This window comes from Salvelinus alpinus, chromosome 32 (assembly GCF_045679555.1).
Source record: "Salvelinus alpinus chromosome 32, SLU_Salpinus.1, whole genome shotgun sequence".
Taxonomy (NCBI): domain Eukaryota; kingdom Metazoa; phylum Chordata; class Actinopteri; order Salmoniformes; family Salmonidae; genus Salvelinus; species Salvelinus alpinus.
The window spans coordinates 30,060,724-30,082,999 of record NC_092117.1 but is presented as its reverse complement, the minus strand read 5'-3'; the positions used below and the strand labels follow the sequence as shown (position 1 = coordinate 30,082,999).

Genomic DNA, 22,276 nt, shown 5'->3' with positions numbered 1-22,276 from the left:
AGCAGGTTTTCATCAAGGATCTCTCTGTACTTTTTTCCGTTCATCTTTGCCTCGATCCTGACTAGTCTCCCAGTCTCTGCCGCTGAAAAACACCCCATTAGCATGATGCTACCACCACCATGCTTCACCGTAGGGATGGTGCCATGTTTCCTCCAGACGTGACGCTGGGCATTCTGGAAGTTTCTCCCATCTCCACAGAGGAACTCAAGAGCTCTGTCAGAGTGACCATCAGGTTCTTGGTCACCTCTCTGACCAAGGCCCTTCTCCCCCTATTGCTGAGTTTGGACGGGCGGCCAGCTATAGGAAGAGCCTTGGTGGTTCTAAACTTCTTACATGTAAGAATGATGGAGGCCACTCTGTTCTTGGGGACCTTCAATGCTGCAGACATTTTTTGGTACCCTTCCCCAGATCTGTGCCTCGACACAATCCTGTCTCGTTGCTCTATGGACAATTCCTTCGACCTCATGGCTTGGCTCTGACATGCACTGTCAACTGTGGGACCTAATATAGACAGGTGTGAGCCTTTCAAAATCATGTCCAATCAATTGAATTGACCAGTGGACAACTAAGGTGGACTCTAAACCAGTTGTAGAAACATCTTACTGATGATCAATGGAAAGGATGCACAGGATGCACCTGGGTTCAATGTTGAGTCTCATAACAAAGGGTCTGAAAACTTATGTAATTAATTTTTTTTTTTTTTTTTTTTATACATTTACTAATGTTTTCACTTCGTCATTATGGGGTATTGTGTGTAGATTGCTGAGAATTGTTTTTTTATTTAATCCATTTTAGAATCAGGCTGTAACATAACAAAATGTGGAACAAGTCAAGGGATCTGAATACTTTCCAAAGGTACTATATATCATAAATGTACATGCTAGAAGTTGATAGATTTGAGGAGTTGTGTACTACAGAGATGTAGTGATGGGTACTAGACCAAGAACTCCACAGATTCTCACTTTAAACCAGGTTCAAGGTTCAGGGTCCTCTGGACGACAACCCAGTCTGATGTGGTTTTACGCTCAACAAGAACTCTCTCTGTCTCTCCCCTTTCTATACAGGAAATGAACCCTGGTCATGTACAGCTCATAACCACAGATGTCCTCCAAGGGAAAGTGTTAAATTTAGCTCAGGAAGCTGCATTATCTCTCAAACTCACAGAGCTGTTACGAATCCCGCCGAGGATGGTGCCTCTTCCCGTTCGGGCGGCGCTCGACGGTCGTCGTCTCCAGCCTACTAGCTGCCACCGATCCCCTTTTCTGTTTTCATTTAGTTTTGTCTATTGGTTGCACCTGTTTTGTGTTTAGGGTTAGTGAGTTATTTAAACCAAGTTGGCCCGCCGACTTTTGTGCGGGCTTGTTATTCTGTTTGTGGTGTTTGTTATTGTGTGGATTTTGTCCTAGTTAATTGTGGACTGGATTTTGACGCGCCCTTTTGTTGTGTGGCGTAGCCATCTCATTTATATTCTGTTTGGAATATTAAAGTATATCCACTTGCTCGAAGCTACCCTGCTCTCTGCGCCTGACTCCTTCATTCACCATTGGAATCGTAACAGAAGCACGCACCTACCATGGAGTCAGCAGAAGCAGCGACCACCCCTCTTCCATCGATGGAGGAGCGTGTTCTCCATCACACCGCCGTTCTCCATAGGATTGGTTCGGCGATGGACATGATGATGGAGGGGATGGAGCGATGGGAGAGGAGTGGTTTCCCGACGTCTACCCCAGCTCCTTCACAGACGTCGCAACCTACTCCTTCCACGTCAGCGTCTGGTTCCGGCGCGTTGCGTCTCGCGCTCCCGAGGGAGTACGACGGCGCGGTGGCTGGGTGCCAGGGGTTTTTGCTCCAGTTGGAGCTCTACTTGGCTACCGTTCATCCGACTCCCTCGGGAGAGGAGAGTGTTAGCCTCCTCATCTCCTGTCTGACGGGTAGAGCCCTGGAATGGGCCAACGCGGTCTGGAACGGCCCAGACTCGGTTCGGGACCACTACCCAGAGTTCACCCGCCGCTTTCGGGCCGTATTTGACCACCCTCAGGAGGGCCGTGCGGTGGGTGAGCGACTGTTCCACCTCAGACAGGAGACGAGGAGTGCGCAGGACTTCGCGTTGGAGTTCCGGACCTTGGCTGCTGGTGCGGGGTGGAATTACAGGGCCCTGATGGACCATTACAGATGTAGCCTTCGGGAGGACGTCCGTCGGGAGCTAGCTTGTCGGGACACTACACTCTCCCTCGATGAGCTCATTGACATGTCAATACGACTGGACAACCTGCTAGCTGCCCGCGGGCGTTCAGAGGGGGTCCTGTCAGTTCCACCTCCCAGCCCTCCCGCTCCAACTCCGATGGAGTTGGGAGGAGCTGCATCTAGGGGGACCGGAGGAGGTGGCTCCTCTTGCACCTACTGTGGCCGGAGAGGACACACTTCGGACCGGTGCTGGAGGAGTCCATCTGGGAGTCGAGATGGCAGGCGGAATACTTCTCGGCCACCCCAGGTGAGTAGGCACAAGACTCACCCAGAGCTCCCTGTTGGTCACATGTTTTTGGTTATTTTTTTCCCTGCGTTTTTCCCCTCTCTCCAGCATAAGGCGCTAGTCGACTCAGGCGCAGCTGGGAGTTTTATGGATCGCGGACTCGCCCGTAAGTTGGGTATTCCGCTGGTGCAGATAGACCCACCTTTCCCCGTGCACTCCTTAGATAGCCGACCGTTAGGGTCAGGGCTGATCAGGGAGGCCACGATTCCGCTGGACATGGTAACGCAGGGGGATCATAGGGAGCAGATCAGTTTCTACCTTATTGATTCACCTGGGTTTCCAGTGGTGTTGGGGGTTCCCTGGCTAGCCATTCCCAATCCCCTCATTTCCTGGAGACAGGGAGCTCTTCAGGGGTGGTCAGAGGAGTGTTCAGGTAGGTGTGTGGGAGTTTCCATCGGTGCCACGTCGGTGGAGAGTCCAGACCAGGTTTCCACTGTGCGCATTCCCCCAGAATATGCCAATTTGGCTATCGCTTTTAGTAAGAAGAAAGCGACTAAATTACCACCTCATCGACGGTGGGATTGCGTGATAAACCTCCAGGAGAACGCTGCACTTCCCAGGAGTCACGTGTCCCCATTGTCACAGGAGGAGACGTTGGCTATGGAGACATATGTCACGGAAGCTCTGAGACAAGGGTTCATTCGACCCTCCATGTCACCCGCCTCCTCGAGTTTCTTTTTTGTGAGAAAAAAGGAGGGAGGACTGCGTCCGTGCATTGATTATCGAGGTCTCAATTCAATCACAGTGGGATTTAGTTATCCGCTACCTCTCATCGCTACGGCGGTGGAATCATTCCACGGAGCGCGTTTTTTCACAAAACTGGACCTCAGGAGCGCGTATAATCTGGTCTATTCTGCCACACGCGCCGCACATGTCTCCCTGGTGCGCAGGGTCCTTGGGCAACTGCTGGAGCATGACCTATACGCCAAGGCTGAGAAATGTGTGTTCTCCAAACAAGCCGTTTCCTTCCTGGGTTATCGCATTTCCACCTCGGGGGTGGTGATGGAGTTTGACGGCGTTAACGCCGTGCGTAATTGGCCGACTCCGACCACGGTAAAGGAGGTGCAGCGGTTTTTAGGGTTTGCCAATTACTACCGGAGGTTTATCCGGGGTTTAGGCCAAGTGGCGGCGCCCATTACCTCACTGCTGAAGGGGGGGCCGGTGCGTCTACGGTGGTCGGCCGAGGCAGATGGAGCCTTCAACCAGTTGAAGGCACGGTTTACTGAGGCTCCCGTGTTGGCGCATCCGGACCCTTCATTAGCGTTCATAGTGGAGGTGGATGCGTCCGAGGCTGGTGTTGGAGCCGTGCTATCACAGCGCTCGGGCACGCCACCGAAGCTCCGTCCCTGTGCTTTCTTTTCTAAGAAGCTGGGTCCGGCGGAGCGGAACTATGATGTGGGGGACCGGGAGTTACTAGCTATGGTAAAAGCCCTGAAGGTGTGGAGACTCTGGCTTGAGGGGGCTAAATACCCTTTCCTCATCTGGACTGACCACCGCAATCTGGAGTATATCCGAGCGGCGAAGAGACTGAATCCGCGTCAGGCTAGGTGGGCCATGTTCTTTACACGCTTTAGATTTACGATCTCTTATAGACCAGGTTCCCTCAACACTAGGGCCGACGCGCTGTCCCGTCTCTATGACACCGAGGACCGGCCCATCGATCCGACTGCAGTGTCCATGTCCTTGATGGTGGGGATGTTGTACAGGATGCTGAAAACATTGCTGTGCTCTTCAAGATGCGTAAAGCGCTCGTTGACGGACTGGATAGCAGAATCAAGAATCTGATTAACTTCTTAGCGCTTGGGGTCAGAATATACAGTATATATTACTTTTAAATAACGTGCCCAACGTAAACGGATATTTTCTCTTGCCCAGATCGTAGAATATGCATATAATTTACAGATTAGGATAGAAAACACTCCAAAGTTTCCAAAACTGTCAAGATATTGTCTGTGAGTATAACAATAGTTATTCTGCAAACGAAAACCTGAGAAAATGTAACCCGGAAGTGAGATATAAAAAAAACGGTTTTTCTTGGCCCGTCTAACCTCCATTTAAAGGGGTATCAACCAGATTACTTTTCCAATGGCTTCCTCAGACTGTGACCAGGCTTTAGACATAGTTTCAGGCTTTTATTTTGAAAAATTAACATGTTTTTTCAAAACTAGTCAAGTGTCCTCCGAATATTTCCTGCGCGCGTGGGAGGAGCTCACCATTTTTCGTTTGTCTCTTATTGAATAGGGTATGCTCCGACGGAAATATTATCGATTATGTTTGTTAAAGACAACCTGAGGATTGATTATAAAAAACATTTGACATGTTTCTACGACCATTACGGATACTTTTTGGAATTTGACGAACGGAACACGGCTTTGATTTTCTGAGCATAATGCGCAACACAAATGGCATATTTATCAGACAAAAAGAAAATGTGTTGTGTAACTGGGAGTCTCGTGAGTGGAAACGTCCGAAGATTATCTAAGGTAAGCGATTAAATTTATTGCTTTTCTGACTTTCGTGACCATGCTAATTTGGGGCTAGCTGTTGTAGCATTGAAAGCTACACTCACAAAAGCTTGGATTTGTTTCGCTGTAAAATATATTTTCAAAATCTGACACGATAGGTGGATTAACAACAAGATAAGCTGTGTTTTGGTATATTTCACTTGTGATTGCATGATTATAAATATTTTTTGTAATATTTATGCATTTGGCGCCCTGCAATTCTAGTGGTTGTTTAGGAAAGTGATCCCGTAACAGGGATGCGTAGCGCAGAGAAGTTAAAGAAATGTACTTTGAATTTCTGCTGAGGGTCAGTCACAGGCTCATCGTATCCCTGATAGCCAAACAGACTCATTTTCTTCCTGGGACGGACCGTGGGCTGCACTGGGAAACAGGGCTCAAACCCCATCTCTTCTGCCAACTCTTTTGCGCTTACTAATGCGCCAACAAAAGCTGCATCGGAGTGGTAGTCTTAGAGGAGTAGCCTGGTTTGAGTTCAATTGAGCCACTGCTAGAAAAGGTTAAAACTCACCACCGCAAACTTCATGATTCCATCAAAGATACCCAGCATTTCCACAAACTTCAGAAAGTTCCCATTATTTGGCTCGTTCAGCCTACCTAACGCAATGTTCTGGGTGGCCATTACGCGTATCAGGGCTATGAGCCTCTGCAGCACCTGCTGCCACTGGAGAGTCTCTCGGTCAATAGCCCGTTGGGCTTGGGCATCGAAACTATCTAGGTGGTCATGTGACTTCTCATTCGAGCTGAGGAGGTGGCACAGATTCTTCCAGTCCCTGGTTCCATCTTTGACCAGTGCAGATTTGCACTCGTGTGAAAAAAGTTTGCATCAAAAAACAGAAGGCTGCATCGTTGTGATTGGAATAGACAAGCCATGGTCTCTCCACTCTCTGCCCCTCTTGCCCCTCATCTCTTGGGAAATTCCCCTCCTTATCCTGATGTGGCCCAGCCTGCACTAACATCCCGTAAAGATCCATTCATATATTTTGGCCACTCACCGGGATCTTTCATGTTTTTTGTCTGGGAGTCGGATTTAGCAGCAGCACAGCCACTGTCATCAGGACGGGGAGCGACGGACTGAGTCCGGGTCCAGGATAGTAGGGTCTTCGCCGGCATTGTTTGGAGGTGTGGCTAGCCCTGGTGCAACCACCTGTTCTTTTCCAGCCAGAGAGCTGTCATCATTGGTGGAAGTGCATGGCTCGGACTCCTCTGGTTTACCCTCTTCGCTGCAATAATTTACGAACGGGGGCTCGTTGTTCTCTGCCAATTAATGGCCTGTCCTCGGAGGCTTGTCATTCTCCACACCGGCTGATGGACATTGCTGCACACTGATACATTTCAGCATGAATTTCTTTGGTTTAGAGATTTTGCCTCTTTTCACATTCTTGTTAATATATATATTCACTTCCTGATAGTTTTGTCTTTTAGACATGGTAGCAAATTGATTCATATCTCCATAGTTTACTTTTAGCTAAAATTATATCCACTAGTAGTAGCTAGCTAATGTTAACAGGCTAGGTTAGGTTACTGCCTTAATCACTAATCGTGTTCGTCACACACAAATATAAAAAACAATACAATCATTTAATTGGCAGATTCATTTTTATTAATGTTTCACAATTGGATAATCCCATATAAACACACACATCACCATAGCTAGCAAGCATAGTGGCAGTGAATTTCGGGAGAAGCGGGAACGAGGTGATGGCGGGAACTGCAGCAACGCCATGAGCTGGTGGCTGGGGTGCTGCTGGCAGTGCAGTAGCCGATCAGGGGCACCGGAGGGCGGCAGCCAAATGTCATAATGCCACCCCAAATTCAATTCAAGTCTTGCCTAATGGCCCTGAACACATACTTGTGAAAATAGTACCAAAGCGATAAAAAAAACGAACATAGCATTTTTATATTCCATTAAATCTGGAGAAGGTGAAGACAGAATATTATTCCAAGGCTCTGATTCAACAAGGAGAGGATTTGTTAAAGAAAACCAGACAACCAAATATCAACTATGAAACAAAAAGTACTGTTTAGAAAACGTTGGTCATTGTGACACCAGGATTCATAAATTAAACTAATAACAAAACCGCCAAACGTATAGGTGTGTGTGTGTGTGTGTGTATGTATGTCTGTGTGTGTGTGTGTGTGTGTGCGTGTGTACGTGCGTGCGTGCGTGCGTGCGTGCGAGCGTGCGTTTTATCCCCCCAAAAGCAGAAAACATTTACAAATCTGTAAAAAAAGATATAGGACAGACACTTCTAAACATCGTTATTCAATGTGTTTCCAATTTGGTCATCTAATTTACTGTAACAAATCCTCTCCTTGTTGGTCTTACTAATAGCAGTAAGGCCAAATTCAATGTTTTATCAAATAATTGAATTATACTTTTTTTATACTTGCCATTTCTAAATCAAATAGCAAAATTATCCTTGGTATGATCCTATGATCATATAATAATTACATATGTTAGCTTAGTAGAAACCAAGACCCAGAACTAAAAAATGTTTTTTTCTTTTTTTTATAAATAAAAATGATAATAATAATAATAATAATAATAAAATAAAAGAAACCAAGACTCGGGACCTCCTGATTAAACTTTTGTAAAATACATAAGAATAAAATCATTTTGAGACTCCGCAAACTGCAATCAGATAGACATGTATGAAGGGTGATACAGAAGAGCAAGTGATTTAATCAGTTTAGATACAAAATTAATTACATTGCTTATTAAGTGCTAATCATCATTGTGTACACTTACCCCTGGGACCGTGGTGTGTTGTTGACTGGGGCCTGAGAGGTGGAAGAGGAGACAGTAGGATCTCCAGTCCGAACATCAAAGCTGTCTTGGATGGTTGGTATCTTCGTTGCTATATCAGATTATGTTTTTCACATACTAGCATCTACGTGAGGAATTAAAGCATGGACTAAATACATATTATCAGGCTGATACTATTGTAAGAAAATTACTGAATTTAGATGTGAAGTAACTATGCATATTAAATAGTTTATCGGGACCCAACCAGACTTAACTAAAGGGTTCTCTGTGTTGCAGTTGGTTGACTGACAGTGATGTGAACAGGCATCTCTAGTTCTCCCACTCTACACCAATACCAGTCAGTGTTTTCCATCATCAGTCTACTCATAGTCACTGTTAAAGGGGCAGTGCAGTCAAAAACGTGATAAACCAGTTTTTCTATGATCGTTGCACACTATGAAGTTGAAATAACACTAATGCACTTTTGATAAATAAATCTGGAATTTCAGCCTGTTCAAGTGAGATTGGGTTGTTGGAGCACAGCATGAACTCTGCTCTTATTATTCTGACCAATGACCAGTCATATTTTATTTGCAGATGTATCCTCCTACTTTGACTGGGTAAGGGGTGGCAGGGTAGCCTAGTGATTAGAGTGTTGGACTAGTAACCGTAAGGTTGCAAGTTCAAATCCCAAGGTAAAAATCTGTTGTTCTGTTCCTAGGCTGTCATTGAAGATAAGAATTTGTTTGTAATTGACTTGCCTAGTAAAATAACATTAAACATAAAAATAAACTGTGGAGTCTGATCCCTTGTAGCAATCAGGGCTGTGTTTATAAATAGATTTATATTTCTATCAACACACACACTTGATCAGACTGAGGAGTTCAATACTAAAAGGAGAATCAGGGAAAGAAATTATAAAACATATGTTGGAAGGTATTTTCATGAAATAAACAGTAATTTATTATACAGATGGTCATAATTTAACATTTGTATTATAAATATTGCATAAGGGCTTTAAGATTTGTCTTTTGGCAGCATCAGTGGTCTGCTTAAAGTCATTGATCTTACATTTACATTTAAGTCATTTAGCAGACGCTCTTATCCAGAGCGACTTACAAATTGGAAAGTTCATACATATTCATCCTGGTCCCCCGGTGGGGAAGGAACCCACAACCCTGGCGTTGCAAGCGCCATGCTCTACCAACTGAGCCACACGGGACCATGTAGCTTAGATCTTCAATCTAAGCTACAGAAATACTCAGACATGAGCCACTACCACCCAGCCTGCACCACCTCATACCACCAGGGTTAGTGTAGTAACAGTCTTCTTTTGATTTACATGTGGTTGAGTTGTCAACTAACGTCAATTCAACATGAAGTTAACAAATAAACATCCTAATGGTCACAGACCTCACTGTCTTTAACTCTCTTTCTGATCAAGTTTCAAATCAAATCAAGTTTATTTTATATAGCCCTTCGTACATCAGCTAATATCTCGAAGTGCTGTACAGAAACCCAGCCTAAAACCCCAAACAGCAAGCAATGCAGGTGTAGAAGCATGGTGGCTAGGAAAAACTCCCTAGAAAGGCCAAAACCTAGGAAGAAACCTAGAGAGGAACCAGGCTATGAGGGGTGGCCAGTCCTCTTCTGGCTGTGCTGGGTGGAGATTATAATAGAACTATGCCAAGATGTTCAAAATGTTCATAAGTGACAAGCATGGTCAAATAATAATCATGAATAATTTTCAGTTGGCTTTTCATAGCCGATCATCAAGAGTTGAAAATAGCAGGTCCGGGACAGGTGGCGGTTCCATAACCGCAGGCAGAACAGCTGAAACTGGAATAGCAGCAAGGCCAGGTGGACTGGGGACAGCAAGGAGCCATCACGCCCGGCAGCCCCGACGCACGGTCCCAGGGCTCAGGTCCTCCGAGAGAGAGAAAGAGAGAGAGAAGGAGAGAATTAGAGAGAGCCAAGATTTTCAAAATGTTCATAAATGACAAGCATGGTCAAATAATAATCAGGAATAAATGTCAGTTGGCTTTTCATAGCCGATCATTAAGAATTGAAAACAGCAGGTCTGGGACAGGTAGGGGTTCCATAACCGCAGGCAGAACAGTTGAAACTGGAATAGCAGCAGGGCCAGGCGGACTGGGGACAGCAAGGAGTCATCATGCCCGGTAGTCCTGACGTATGGTCCTAGGGCTCCGGTCCTCCGAGAGAGAGAAAGAAAGAGAGAAGGAGTGAATTAGAGAGAGCCAAGATTTTCAAAATGTTCATAAATGACAAGCATGGTCAAATAATAATCAGGAATAAAAGTCAGTTGGCTTTTCATAGCCGATCATTAAGAGTTGAACAGGTAGGGGTTCCATAACAGCAGGCAGAACAGTTGAAACTGGAACAGCAGCAAGGCCAGGTGGACTGGGGACAGCAAGGAGTCATCATGCCCGGTTTGCCGTGACGTATGGTCCTAGGGCTCAGGTTCTCCGAGAGAGAGAAAGAAAGAGAGAACGAGAGAATTAGAGAGAGCATACTTAAATTCACACAGGACACTGGATAAGATAGGAGAAGTACTCCAGGTATAACCAACTGACCCTAGCCCCCCGACACATAAACTACTGCAGCATAAATACTGGAGGCTGAGACAGGAGGGGTCAGGAGACACTGTGGCCCCATCCGATGATACCCCCGGACAGGGCCAAACAGGAAGGATATAACCCCACCCACTCTGCCAAAGCACAGCCCCCACACCACTAGAGGGATATCTTCAACCACCAACTTACAATCCTGAGACAAGGCCGAGTATAGCCCACAAAGATCTCCACCACAGCACAAACCAAGGGGGGGCGCCAACCCAGACAGGAAGATCACGTCAGTAACTCAACCCACTCAAGTGACGCACCCCTCCTAGGGACGGCATGAAAGAGCACCAGTAAGCCAGTGACTCAGCCCCTGTAATAGGGTTAGGGGCAGAGAATCCCAGTGGAGAGAGGGGAACCGGCCAGGCAGAGACAGCAAGGGCGGTTCGTTGCTCCAGAGCCTTTCCGTTCACCTTCACACTCCTGGGCCAGACTACACTCAATCATATGACCTACTGAAGAGATAAGACTTCAGTAAAGACTTAAAGGTTGAGACCGAGTCTGCGTCTCTCACATGGGTAGGCAGACTATTCCATAAAAATGGAGATCTATAGGAGAAAGCCCTGCCTCCCGCTGTTTGCTTAGAAATTCTAGGGACAATTAGGAGGCCTGCGTCTTGTGACCGTAGCGTACGTGTAGGTATGTACGGCAGGACCAACTCGGAAAGATAGGTAGGAGCAAGCCCATGTAACGCTTTATAGGTTAACAGTAAAACCTTGAAATCAGCCCTTGCCTTAACAGGAAGCCAGTGTAGGGAGGCTAGCACTGGAGTAATATGATCAAATTTCTTGGTTCTAGTCAGGATTCTAGCAGCCGTATTTAGCACTAACTGAAGTTTATTTAGTGCTTTATCCGGGTAGCCGGAAAGTAGAGCATTGCAGTAGTCTAACCTAGAAGTAACAAATGCATGGATAAATTTTTCTGCATCATTTTTGGACAGAAAATTTCTGATTTTTGCAATGTTACGTAGATGGAAAAAAGCTGTCCTTGAAACAGTCTTGATATGTTCGTCAAAAGAGAGATCAGGGTCAAGAGTAACGCCGAGGTCCTTCACAGTTTTATTTGAGACGACATTACAACCATCAAGATTAATTGTCAGATTTAACAGAAGATCTCTTTGTTTTTTGGGACCTAGAACAAGCATCTCTGTTTTGTCAGAGTTTAAAAGTAGAAAGTTTGCAGCCATCCACTTCCTTATGTCTGAAACACAGGCTTCTAGCGAGGGCAATTTTGAGGCTTCACCATGTTTCATTGAAATGTACAGCTGTGTGTCATCCGCATAGCAGTGAAAGTTAACATTATGTTTTCGAATAACATCCCCAAGAGGTAAAATATATAGTGAAAACAATAGTGGTCCTAAAACGGAACCTTGAGGAACACCGAAATGTACAGTTGATTTGTCAGAGGACAAACCATTCACAGAGACAAACTGATATCTTTCCGACAGGTAAGATCTAAACCAGGCCAGAACTTGTCCGTGTAGACCAATTTGGGTTTCCAGTCTCTCCAAAAGAATGTGGTGATCGATGGTGTCAAAGGCAGCACTAAGGTCTAGTAGCACGAGGACAGATGCAGAGCCTCGGTCTGACGCCATTAAAAGGTCATTTACCACCTTCACAAGTGCAGTCTCAGTGCTATGATGGGGTCTAAAACCAGACTGAAGCATTTCGTATACATTGTTGTTTTTTTTTGAGAGGAATGGAAGATTCGATATAGGCCGATAGTTTTTTATATTTTCCGGGTCAAGGTTTGGCTTTTTCAAGAGAGGCTTTATTACTGCCACTTTTAGTGAGTTTGGTACACATCCGGTGGATAGAGAGCCGTTTATTATGTTCAACATATGAGGGCCAAGCACAGGAAGCAGCTCTTTCAGTAGTTTAGTAGGAATAGGATCCAGTATGCAGCTAGAAGGTTTAGAGGCCATGATTATTTTCATCATTGTGTCAAGAGATATAGTACTAAAACACTTGAGTGTCTCCCTTGATCCTAGGTCCTGGCAGAGTTGTGCAGACTCAGGACAATTGAGCTTTGGAGGAATACGCAGATTTAAAGAGGAGTCCATAATTTGCTTTCTAATGATCATGATCTTTTCCTCAAAGAAGTTCATGAATTTATTACTGCTGAAGTGAAAGCCATCCTCTCTTGGGGAATGCTGCTTTTTAGTTAGCTTTGCAACAGTATCCCTCTTTCTTATTTTAAAGAAACTAGAGATTGTTTTCTATCCAATAGTAATAATAATATGCATATTGTACGAGAACGAATTGAGTACGAGGCAGTTTAATTTGGGAACGATAAATGTCCAAGTTGAAACAGCACCCCCTATAGTGACAAGAGGTTATTAATACCCAAAAACCTCCGTTTTGTTCGCGCGTTTTCTTCAGTAATCTACAGGCTCAAACGCAGTCAAAACAGGAAGACAAAAAAATCATAATTGTATCCGTAAAGTTCATAGAAACATGTCAAACGATGTTTATATTCAAACCTTGACCGACAACTTCCGGTTCTCTAAATCGTGCGACTTGTAGCTGCGATTGTCTTCTGTTGTGCGGCCATTATGGATGAAAACTATCTCCGTCTCAAAGTTTGTTTGATACATGTGACCAGATCATCGTAATGTATGTTTTTTCAATATAGTTTAATCAGATTATTTGAATTTTTTCGGGAGTTTTGTGGTGTTCCGTTGTCTGATTTTATTTACGTTTGAGAGATCCGTGCCACTCGACCAGTACCTGTGCTAAATGGAGTGGGAAAGGAACAATTCTGAACGGAATCAACAACTCATCTTGACAAAGGACACTTTGATCAACATTCTGATGAAAGATCAGCCATAGTAAGACCCAATTTACGATGTTATATCATATCTGTTGTGCATGTGAACTGGCCGTGGGCGCCTAGCCGAATCTGCCTGGTATAGCTATGCTAATTTAGCGCTACATTTTGTTTTCGTTATAAAACATTTAATAAATCTGAAATATTGTTTGGATTCACCAGATGTTGGGCTTTCAATATCTGTACGCTGTGTATTTTTCTGAAATGTTTTAAAATGAGTAATTCGTTATATGACGTTGGTCTCTGTAATTGTTCTGGCTGGGTCAGCACTATTTCAGATTGCAGCTGCAATGTAGAACTGTGATTTATACCTGAACAATGCACATTTTTCCCAAAAAAAACTATGCTATACCATAAATATGTTATCAGACTGTCATCTTATGAAGTTGTTTCTTGGTTAGTGGCTATATATATTTTTATTTAGTCGAATTAGTGATAGCTACTGACGCAGGAAAAAACTATTGGGAGTAAAAAAATCGTGTCCTTTGCTAACGTGGTTAGCTAATAGATTTACATATTGTGTCTTCCCTGTAAAACATTTAAAAAATCTGAAATGGTGGCTTTATTCACAAGACCTGTATCTTTCATCTGGTGTCTTGGACTTGTGATTTAATGATATTTAGATGCTACAAGTTACTTGTGACGCTATGCTAGCTATGCTACTCAGTGGGGGGGGGGGGGGGGGGGGGGGGGGTGCTACCGGATCAGGGTTGGTGACTCGTGAGAAGTTAAACTCACAGACACTATTTTAACAGTTTTGGAAACTTGAGAGTGTTTTCTATCCAAATCTACCCGTTATATGCATATCATATCTTCTGGGCCCGAGAAACAGGACGTTTAATTTGGGCATGCATTTCATCCAAAATTCCAAATGCTGCCCCCTACCCTAGAGAAGTTAACGATCTTAGAGACAAGGCAAGAAGGGCTTTCTATGCCATCAAAAGAATTAGACATTAGACATACAAATAATAAAATTAGAAATACCAACTAGGATCTAGCTAAAAGTACTTGAATCAGTTATAGAACCCATTGCCCTTCATGGTTGTAAATTATGGGGTCTGCTCACCAACCAATAATTCACACAATGGGACTAACATCAGATTGAGACTGCATGCAGAATTCTGCAAAAATATCTTCTGTGTACAACGTAAAACACCAAATAATGCATGCTGAGCAGAATTAGGCCGATACCTGCTAATTATCAAAATCCAGAAAAGAGACGTTAAATTCTACAACTACCTAAACGGAAGTGATTCCCAAACCTTCCATAACAAAGCCATCATCGAAATAAATCTTTGACTATGTACAGACTCAGTGAGCAAAGCCTTGCTATTGAGAAATGCAGCTAAAGGCAGACCTGCCTCTCAAGACAAGACGGGCTATGTGCATACTGCCCACAAAATGAGATGGAAACTGAGCTGCATTTCCTTTCCAAATGTATGACAATATTAGAGACACATATTTCACTCAGGTTACACAGATCCACAAAGGATTTATTTTGTTTGTTTTGTTTGATAAGCTGCCATATCTACTGGGTGAAATACCAGTGTGCCATCACAGAGGCAACATTTGTGACCTGTTGCCACAAGAAAAGCTCAACTTGTGAAGAACAAACACCATTGTAAATACAACCCATAATTTATGTCTATTTATTTTCCATTTTGTACCTTAACTATTTGCACATCGTTACAACACTGTATATAGCCACCACATGACATCTGAAATGTCTTTATTCTTTTGGAACTTCTGTTAATGTAACATTTACTGTTAATTTACATTGTTTATTTCACTTTTGTTTATTATCTACTTCATTTACTTTGGCAATGCTAACATATGTTTCCCATGCCAATAAAGCGCTTGAATTGAATTGAGAGAGAGAGAGAACCCCAGCTCACACTTCAGAGGTGGAGGAGAAAGAGAGAGATAGAGAGAGAAAGAGAGAGAGGGAACCCCAGCTCGCTGCAGAGATGGAGTGATTGGTACTCGTCCAAGATCTCCACAGACCAAAACCAAGTTTATTCAGTTTGTACCTGCTGTGCTGTTTTTCTGGTGTGGGTCATGTAGGAGTAAATGAGACACATAGATAACACATAGACGTATAGGACAGCTGAACATTAAAAACAGACCACACGAAGAGAAGGCGACACATAGGCGCCTAGGACAACTGGACACACTAATGATAGAGGAGACACATAGTCTGCTGATCCTAATAAGGGCACACATACCAGAGAACACACTGAGACACTGAGCTAAATACAGGGCCAAGACATAGGCCTATAGGATAGATGGACATATATTATTTTTAGGACAAGCAAGGGTCTTGCCACCATTATAATCTAACTGAAAGCAGATATGGGCGTTATTGGGCGTGAACAAGCAGGAAGCCTGAACTAAAAGATAATGGTGGCAGGAGAATTAGGGGAATAATGGTTATTTGCATATGGGTTGGACCCATATGCTATATGTGGATAAATACAGGAGCCGGGGCTCTGGAAAGCGGTGTGTGTTCCGCGGACCATTCCAGGCTTGCTATGCTCTGTATTAAAAGCCTATTTGATTTCACAAGTTCTTGTAAGCGTTATATTTGAACCGATTTTCCACGACATAACTTGGCGAGCTTAGCCAGGAGGGACGGGGACTGCGGAATGGCGTTCAGGGCTGGAGATAGTTTCTTTGGACAATCTTGCAAACAATATGGCCACAACTATAAAAAGGTAAGCCTGTTCTTACATAGTTGAAATGTTTGTATGGATTGCTTCAGAGATCCTGTCTCAGCGAGAGGGGCGCCACGTAAGTCTCTCTTTCAAATTTCCTAAAAAGAAACCAGTAAATACTAAAGAACTTTTGAATTCAATGAATTTGCATTTATGTGTAATTTGGGGAATTGTATTAAATATAAATGTATGCACATGTATAGAGACTGAGTGAATAGGCGCTGTGAACTTTGCTTGTGTTAGGTGTTTAGCGGGGCATGCGCTCGTTCTGATCAAACCGTTCGAATGTGTAGCTTAAATGATGCGGTTGTTTGCGCCATCTGGCTGAGATGGCTGGCTATAATGTGGGACAGCCCATACGGTCAAAACAGATAATGTAGGTAGAAAATCCTGTGATACCTCTTCAATAAAATTAGTAGAAGGAATGCTTGGACAGGTTACTTATGAATAACGGCTCTAAAAATAATAGAGAACTGCATAAATAAGTAGTTAAATAAATATTCATGGCTACCGCTCCAAAAAGGGAGGACTGAACGGGTGAATATTTAGGACGCAGAAGAACGTTGGCCCGATTGTGCGGCGTTCAACTGCAAAAAGCAGCTTATACAGTTAAAACGTAAATAAGTAGTTAAATAAATATTCATGGCTACCGCTCCAAAAAGGGAGGACTGAACGGGTGAATATTTAGGACGCAGGAAGAACGTTGGCCCGATTGTGCGGCGTTCAACTGCAAAAGCAGCTTATACGGTTAAAACGTAAATAAGTAGTTAAATAAATATTCATGGCTACCGCTCCAAAAAGGGAGGACTGAACGGGTGAATATTTAGGACGCAGGAAGAACGTTGGCCCGATTGTGCGGCGTTCAACTGCAAAAGCAGCTTATACGGTTAAAACGTAAATAAGTAGTTAAATAAATATTCATGGCTACCGCTCCAAAAAGGGAGGACTGAACGGGTGAATATTTAGGACGCAGGAAGAACGCTGGCCTGATTGTGCTGCGTTCAAATGCAAAAGAAATCCTGCGGATAAGGAACGCTCCGTCTAGGTAACGGGGGTTTGTAATTCAGTAGGTCACGCCACAATACTACTCTAATAATAGAAGAAAAGAACAGTATTGGGGGGTGAATAGGATATGAAGACAAGCTGATCCGATTAGACAGTAGTCTCGTCATATCGTAGAAATCCTATCAGTCTAGGCTTATGTTGAGGAAGTGGATTAAGTCAATAAAGAAAGACTGTAAGTTGTTTTTAGGTAAAAACAAAGGGATTGAATGAACGAATGAAAAATAACCGAATGAATGAGAATACTGTAAGAAAATGAGTGTATCTGTGTAAAGATAGAACATTAGGAATAAGGAAGGACAGGTTGTGTGTGTTTAGGCAGAGCGTCCAGAAGAGGGAGCGCGCAGCCTTCCTGTGACAGAGTATAGAGTTGAGGAAGGGTGCCTCAAACTACTGTTAGGCAGAGGGAACGAAATTAAGGAACATCGAAGTAAAATAAGTTATAATCAAGGATAAAAACACTGACGTGATAAAGTAGTAAGCGACCATAGTAAAATTACTAAAAAGGTGTCAAAATAAATAATAAATAAAAATAATTAAAGAGGCGTTAACCGAATAGTATAATACGAATAGAACAGTGTGTAACAAAACAGAAAGTAGAATCGATGATAAATTGAAATTGTACTATAAAGTTAAAAACGAATCTAGGTTAGTTAAGATAAATAGTGATAAATAGTGAAATCCAGGACACATTAAGAATTCACGAACGGTGTAACAAAGTAAGAGGAAGAAACAGCAAGAGAGCAGCCGATCTGTACCCACAGAGACTGCGGTCTAAAAATAGCCTGAATGACAGAGACCAGAATAAGGGAGGCACAGTCGCATGGGACCAAAATGTGAAGCTCGATTTGCAGGCGTTCTGATGTCAACATTCTATCATCAGAAAATACATTACGATGAAGTACAAATGTGGTTCCTCTAGTCCTCGCAGACGTGCGGGTGATTAGCAGAACTATTGACAATATCTAAGAACCAATAAGAAAATAGCTCTCTGTTTTGGATATGGGTATATCGGGTATGGGGAAAATTAGTGTAAGGTGACACTAGAACTTAGTGCAATAGCAGGAAATGCCGCTATACAAGAGTTTGTATCCTTGTCAAAATAACAAACAACTAATCGGTTTGAGGTTAGTGAGAATGGAACTTTTACTTGGCGGTGTATAGTCTCTGAGAGAACAATGAGTGTTTCATAGAGATTACAGTTTATATGTGGTCAAGAAGAAGTATTAGATCACGTTTGACTTGACATCTAGTAGAGTACAGATGGAATTTTAATTGTTAGACATTCTATACCGTCATTCTCTGAAAACTGTTAAGACGCTTATAGAATAAAAACTATTTGCTGATTAAAAGGTAACATTGTGAATATTAACGATATGTATACTTTCTTTTCCAGAAAAAAAAGGGTTTAATCTTCTCTGGTCAAAATGTCATTGGAGACTGCATTACTGTGGAAAGCAGTTAGTTAAAGTCAGCCGCTTTAAAAATAAAAATATCTGGATAAGGCTAAAAGAAAAAAATGGAGTTCTGGATAAGTGAGTCCAGTCCCTTTGTGTTATTGGCCTATGGTTCACTAGTAAGTACACCATGTACCGGGAATTAATATGCATTAGTAGATTTATTGGAAGGGTTTTTTCCAATTCAGTTTCAAATTGGGTATGCAGAAGGATGGAAATGTTTTTTGAAAAATGTATTTAAGTTGTTCCTAAAGAAAGGGGAGTGGAAACATATTAATGGTGTCAAAATGCCCTGAATCCTAAGAATTTCCTGTGAAAGACTGATCACCTTCACTAGAAATTGTTGGAACAGGTGGGATTTAATTATAAAATGATTAAAAGACACCAGACTCTATTCAAAATGTATAATTACTTTGAAAATCTATTATGTCCCTGGGAAAATTATGAAGAGTTGTACCCTTAAATTGAATAAGTTATTCAAATAGTTTTTTTTTTAAATTTTATTTTGATATAACATGGGTTCATAGGTAAAATTATCAGTTCCCTGGGGTTATGGTCTTTGGGTAAATACACAAATGTGCTTTGTTCATTCTGCATATAAAAAGTGATGAAAGTTACTCCAAAGGGTTTATTGGAGTGTGGGTCTCTGTGAGGGTTATGTTGATAAATACATCATCTGTAATTCGTCTGAGAGATCACCAGTAGAATAAGAGAGTTATCATGGAAGGTGACGTCAGAATGCTTTAAGGCATGGGAGAGAATATCACCACAAGTGGGTGTGGAGCTCAAACCCACCCTAACCGACTGAATAGTGAGGGACAACTGTGTCTGATGACCTGTGAGCTGTATCTAAAAATAGACATGCTGAAATGATATGGGCCAGGGAGAATAATGACTTAAAGGAATTGGGGTACTGACCTTTTATTACCAGGCCACTCATGAGAGAAAAACTGAGAAAAAAGGGCTATTGGGAAAATAGATAATACTGGTAATAAAAGTGTTTAGTATAAATGTTAATTATTAAAGGGATGATGTGTATTGAATAAATAAGGTCAAATTTGAGTTAAAGTAAACACTAAGGACTGTTATCCTGAATATTGGGTTGGAAAAAGTATTTAAAAAAGAACTGTTTAGTTATTTGGATATAGAACTGTTTAAAGTTAATAGGCCTAGGGAAGCTCTGGAAACTAATCCTGAGACAAGGTGGTTGACAAAGCTTACAGAATATTAGATTAAAGGTTTTTTGTTTCTTTTGTTTTATGTCATTGGAATTGTAATGATAAAATGTAATAATATAATTGAATAAAAAGGTAGTCTGTTGTGCGATGATACCCAAGGATGAAGAAGAAAGAGACCAACAATAACATTGGCATAGACTGAAACGGATGGACGTTTTCCCCAGGTTTAACTACATTACAAATAGTGGTAAATATTGCAAATGTGCAATTATTATAATTTTTCTCTTTTTCTCGTTTGGTCAATTTATTTTTGTTTTGAGGAACATAAGGTTGTGAATATGTTCCTAAGGAGGGAATGATATAAAATTGATTAAAATTGATTTGAGAATGTTTTAAGTATGTATCAAACAATGTTAGAAAAACTGTGACTACATTGGGGATATGAAGGGGCTCATAAATTAAGGTAATGGTAGTGAAGGGGTGTTATTTCTAGAAACTATGTATAAAAATAGAGATAATTCACAGAAAAGGAAAGACAGCTGGCTGTGTAAAATATAGGGACAATTCTAAAGTAAATAGAACAATTCACATACCTAAATTATGGTAAAAATAATAAGTGGTGGCATTTTGAACACTAGAGCAAACGTTTAAGAAACTTATGACTTAGTTTTGTTAGGATTGGATATTCTTCCAACTGGAAGACACTTGACTGATTACATGTTATTTTACAGCAGTTGCTGTAGGGACCATCATTTGACTATCATTATGAATATTTCTGTGGCAGGAGGCCAGGTATTGAGGCAGAATGTTTACATAAGGCTGTTATTTAAAAATTAAGATTTAGTGATCTTGCTATAAGAAGAAAGTCTGTTGTCAGGAAATAACCCATGTGTTAGTGTGTATGTCCTCAGGAAAAAAACAGCCAGAAATGGAAGGGCTTGGGCTGCATTCTGGAGACTGAGTGTACATCAAGATACACCAGGCTGGTGGTATACTTCTTACAACACTGCAGTGGTAAAGATCTTCATGTCTCTCTTTGGTGGGTGCATAAGTCTCACGAGAAGTGAGGTCCAGCTGAATAATGGGTGAGCTTGAAAACACCATGACAGAGGACGTAGAATCAGAGAGAGAGAGAGAGAGAGAGACTAGATTCCACTATAGACATACTGGGTTGAGTTTGGGGGCTACTTGTTTCATTTTTTAATGCATCATGTGAAAAAGAATAGATGATAGGATATTATACTCTAAACAAACATGTTAAAGGAATTGATGTGAAAGCATATACAGTGTTGAATACGTCAAGAAGAGATAATGTTGATTAAGGTTATGCACATGATTATCAGTTGAAATGGAGCAGATGGGAAACTAAGTAAAAAATGACATGATTTGGGAACACCTCTCAGAACCTGGGGCCAAAAGGGGAAGACTGGGTGGAAGCATGAGGAAGCTTTTTAGGGCTTTTATTTTTGTGGAGTCCAGCAGAACAGTATCCTGGAGGCATAGAGTCAGGTGAAGAGAAAGTGGGAATTGTCATGGTCTCAGATTTCAGTTTTCATGAATATATTTATGCATAACACATAACATTGTCAATGCTGTTATGTTTTGTCTGTTGTTTTCCAAGTCTTATGTTTAGGAAACCAGAAGGAGAGGGGTTCGCCAGCTTCAGCTGGAATGTCAGTTTGTTGTGTGATGAGTGATGGAAGTAAGAGGATGTATGGTGCAATCATAGAACAGAGGCCATAAGTCTCTATGTCTGAATGCCTCACAGAAAGAAGGCAGAAACCTGAACCAGGACGAGAGGTTCCGCGTCTGATGATCCAAGGGGACCAGAAGGACCTCTCCCAGTGATACCAGGAGATCTAGTCCACGTTCGAGTGTTCCGGAGGAAGTGGGATCAACCGAGGAGAGAAGGACCCTATGAGGTGGCCAAAGCAACAAGAACGGCCGTCCAAGTGAAAGGAAGCCAGACGTGGTACCATCTGAACCACTGCACCTGAATCCCAACAGAGAGAAGGACACAACCATATAGAGATGAGGACACAGAGGATGCTGATTCACCAGGAGGGAGCCCGGAGGGAGCCGGAGCAGCGGCAACGATTGAGACGCCAGGGAGGAGCCAAGAAAACAGCAAATCAAGTGAAAGCCAAAATGTGACAGGTGCACCGACTAATGCACCCAGAAGAGGAGGAGAGGCCTCACAAGGAACAGAATGAGAACATCTCTTCCCTAAAAATTGAAACCCTTCCAGATGGAAGCTAAGTCCTGCCTGAGGAGGGAGCCTCAGGTGAAGAAAGTGGAGGAAAAGTCCCGCATGCTGAAGAAAATGGGGATTTCCCCACAATTGACTTTTCAACTCTTGAATGGTCTCCTTTACAGACAATTGAAGTTAGAACAACAAAAGAATAATGACATTGACATAACAGAAGTAACAGTGAATGCTAGTATAGAAACAACAGACTCATGCACAATCAAGACGTATGGTGGAAGCAGGAAGAGAAGAAAGGAATCAGCCGAACAATCCAAAAAGACTGACAAGGTTAGAATCTCTGTTCCACCTCAACTTATAACAGAAGCAGGAGAACTGAAGTCTATCTCA

The 22,276-nt window shown here is 42.5% G+C and overlaps 1 long non-coding RNA gene across 1 annotated transcript; it reads left to right on the top strand.

Moving 5' to 3' along the window:
• Positions 1-18,559: 18,559 nt before the first annotated feature.
• Positions 18,560-21,890, top strand: LOC139562483 (uncharacterized). Its single transcript, XR_011672369.1, has 2 exons — positions 18,560-20,765; positions 21,449-21,890. It is a non-coding gene; the product is annotated as an uncharacterized lncRNA (long non-coding RNA).
• The last annotated feature ends 386 nt before the right edge of the window (positions 21,891-22,276 follow it).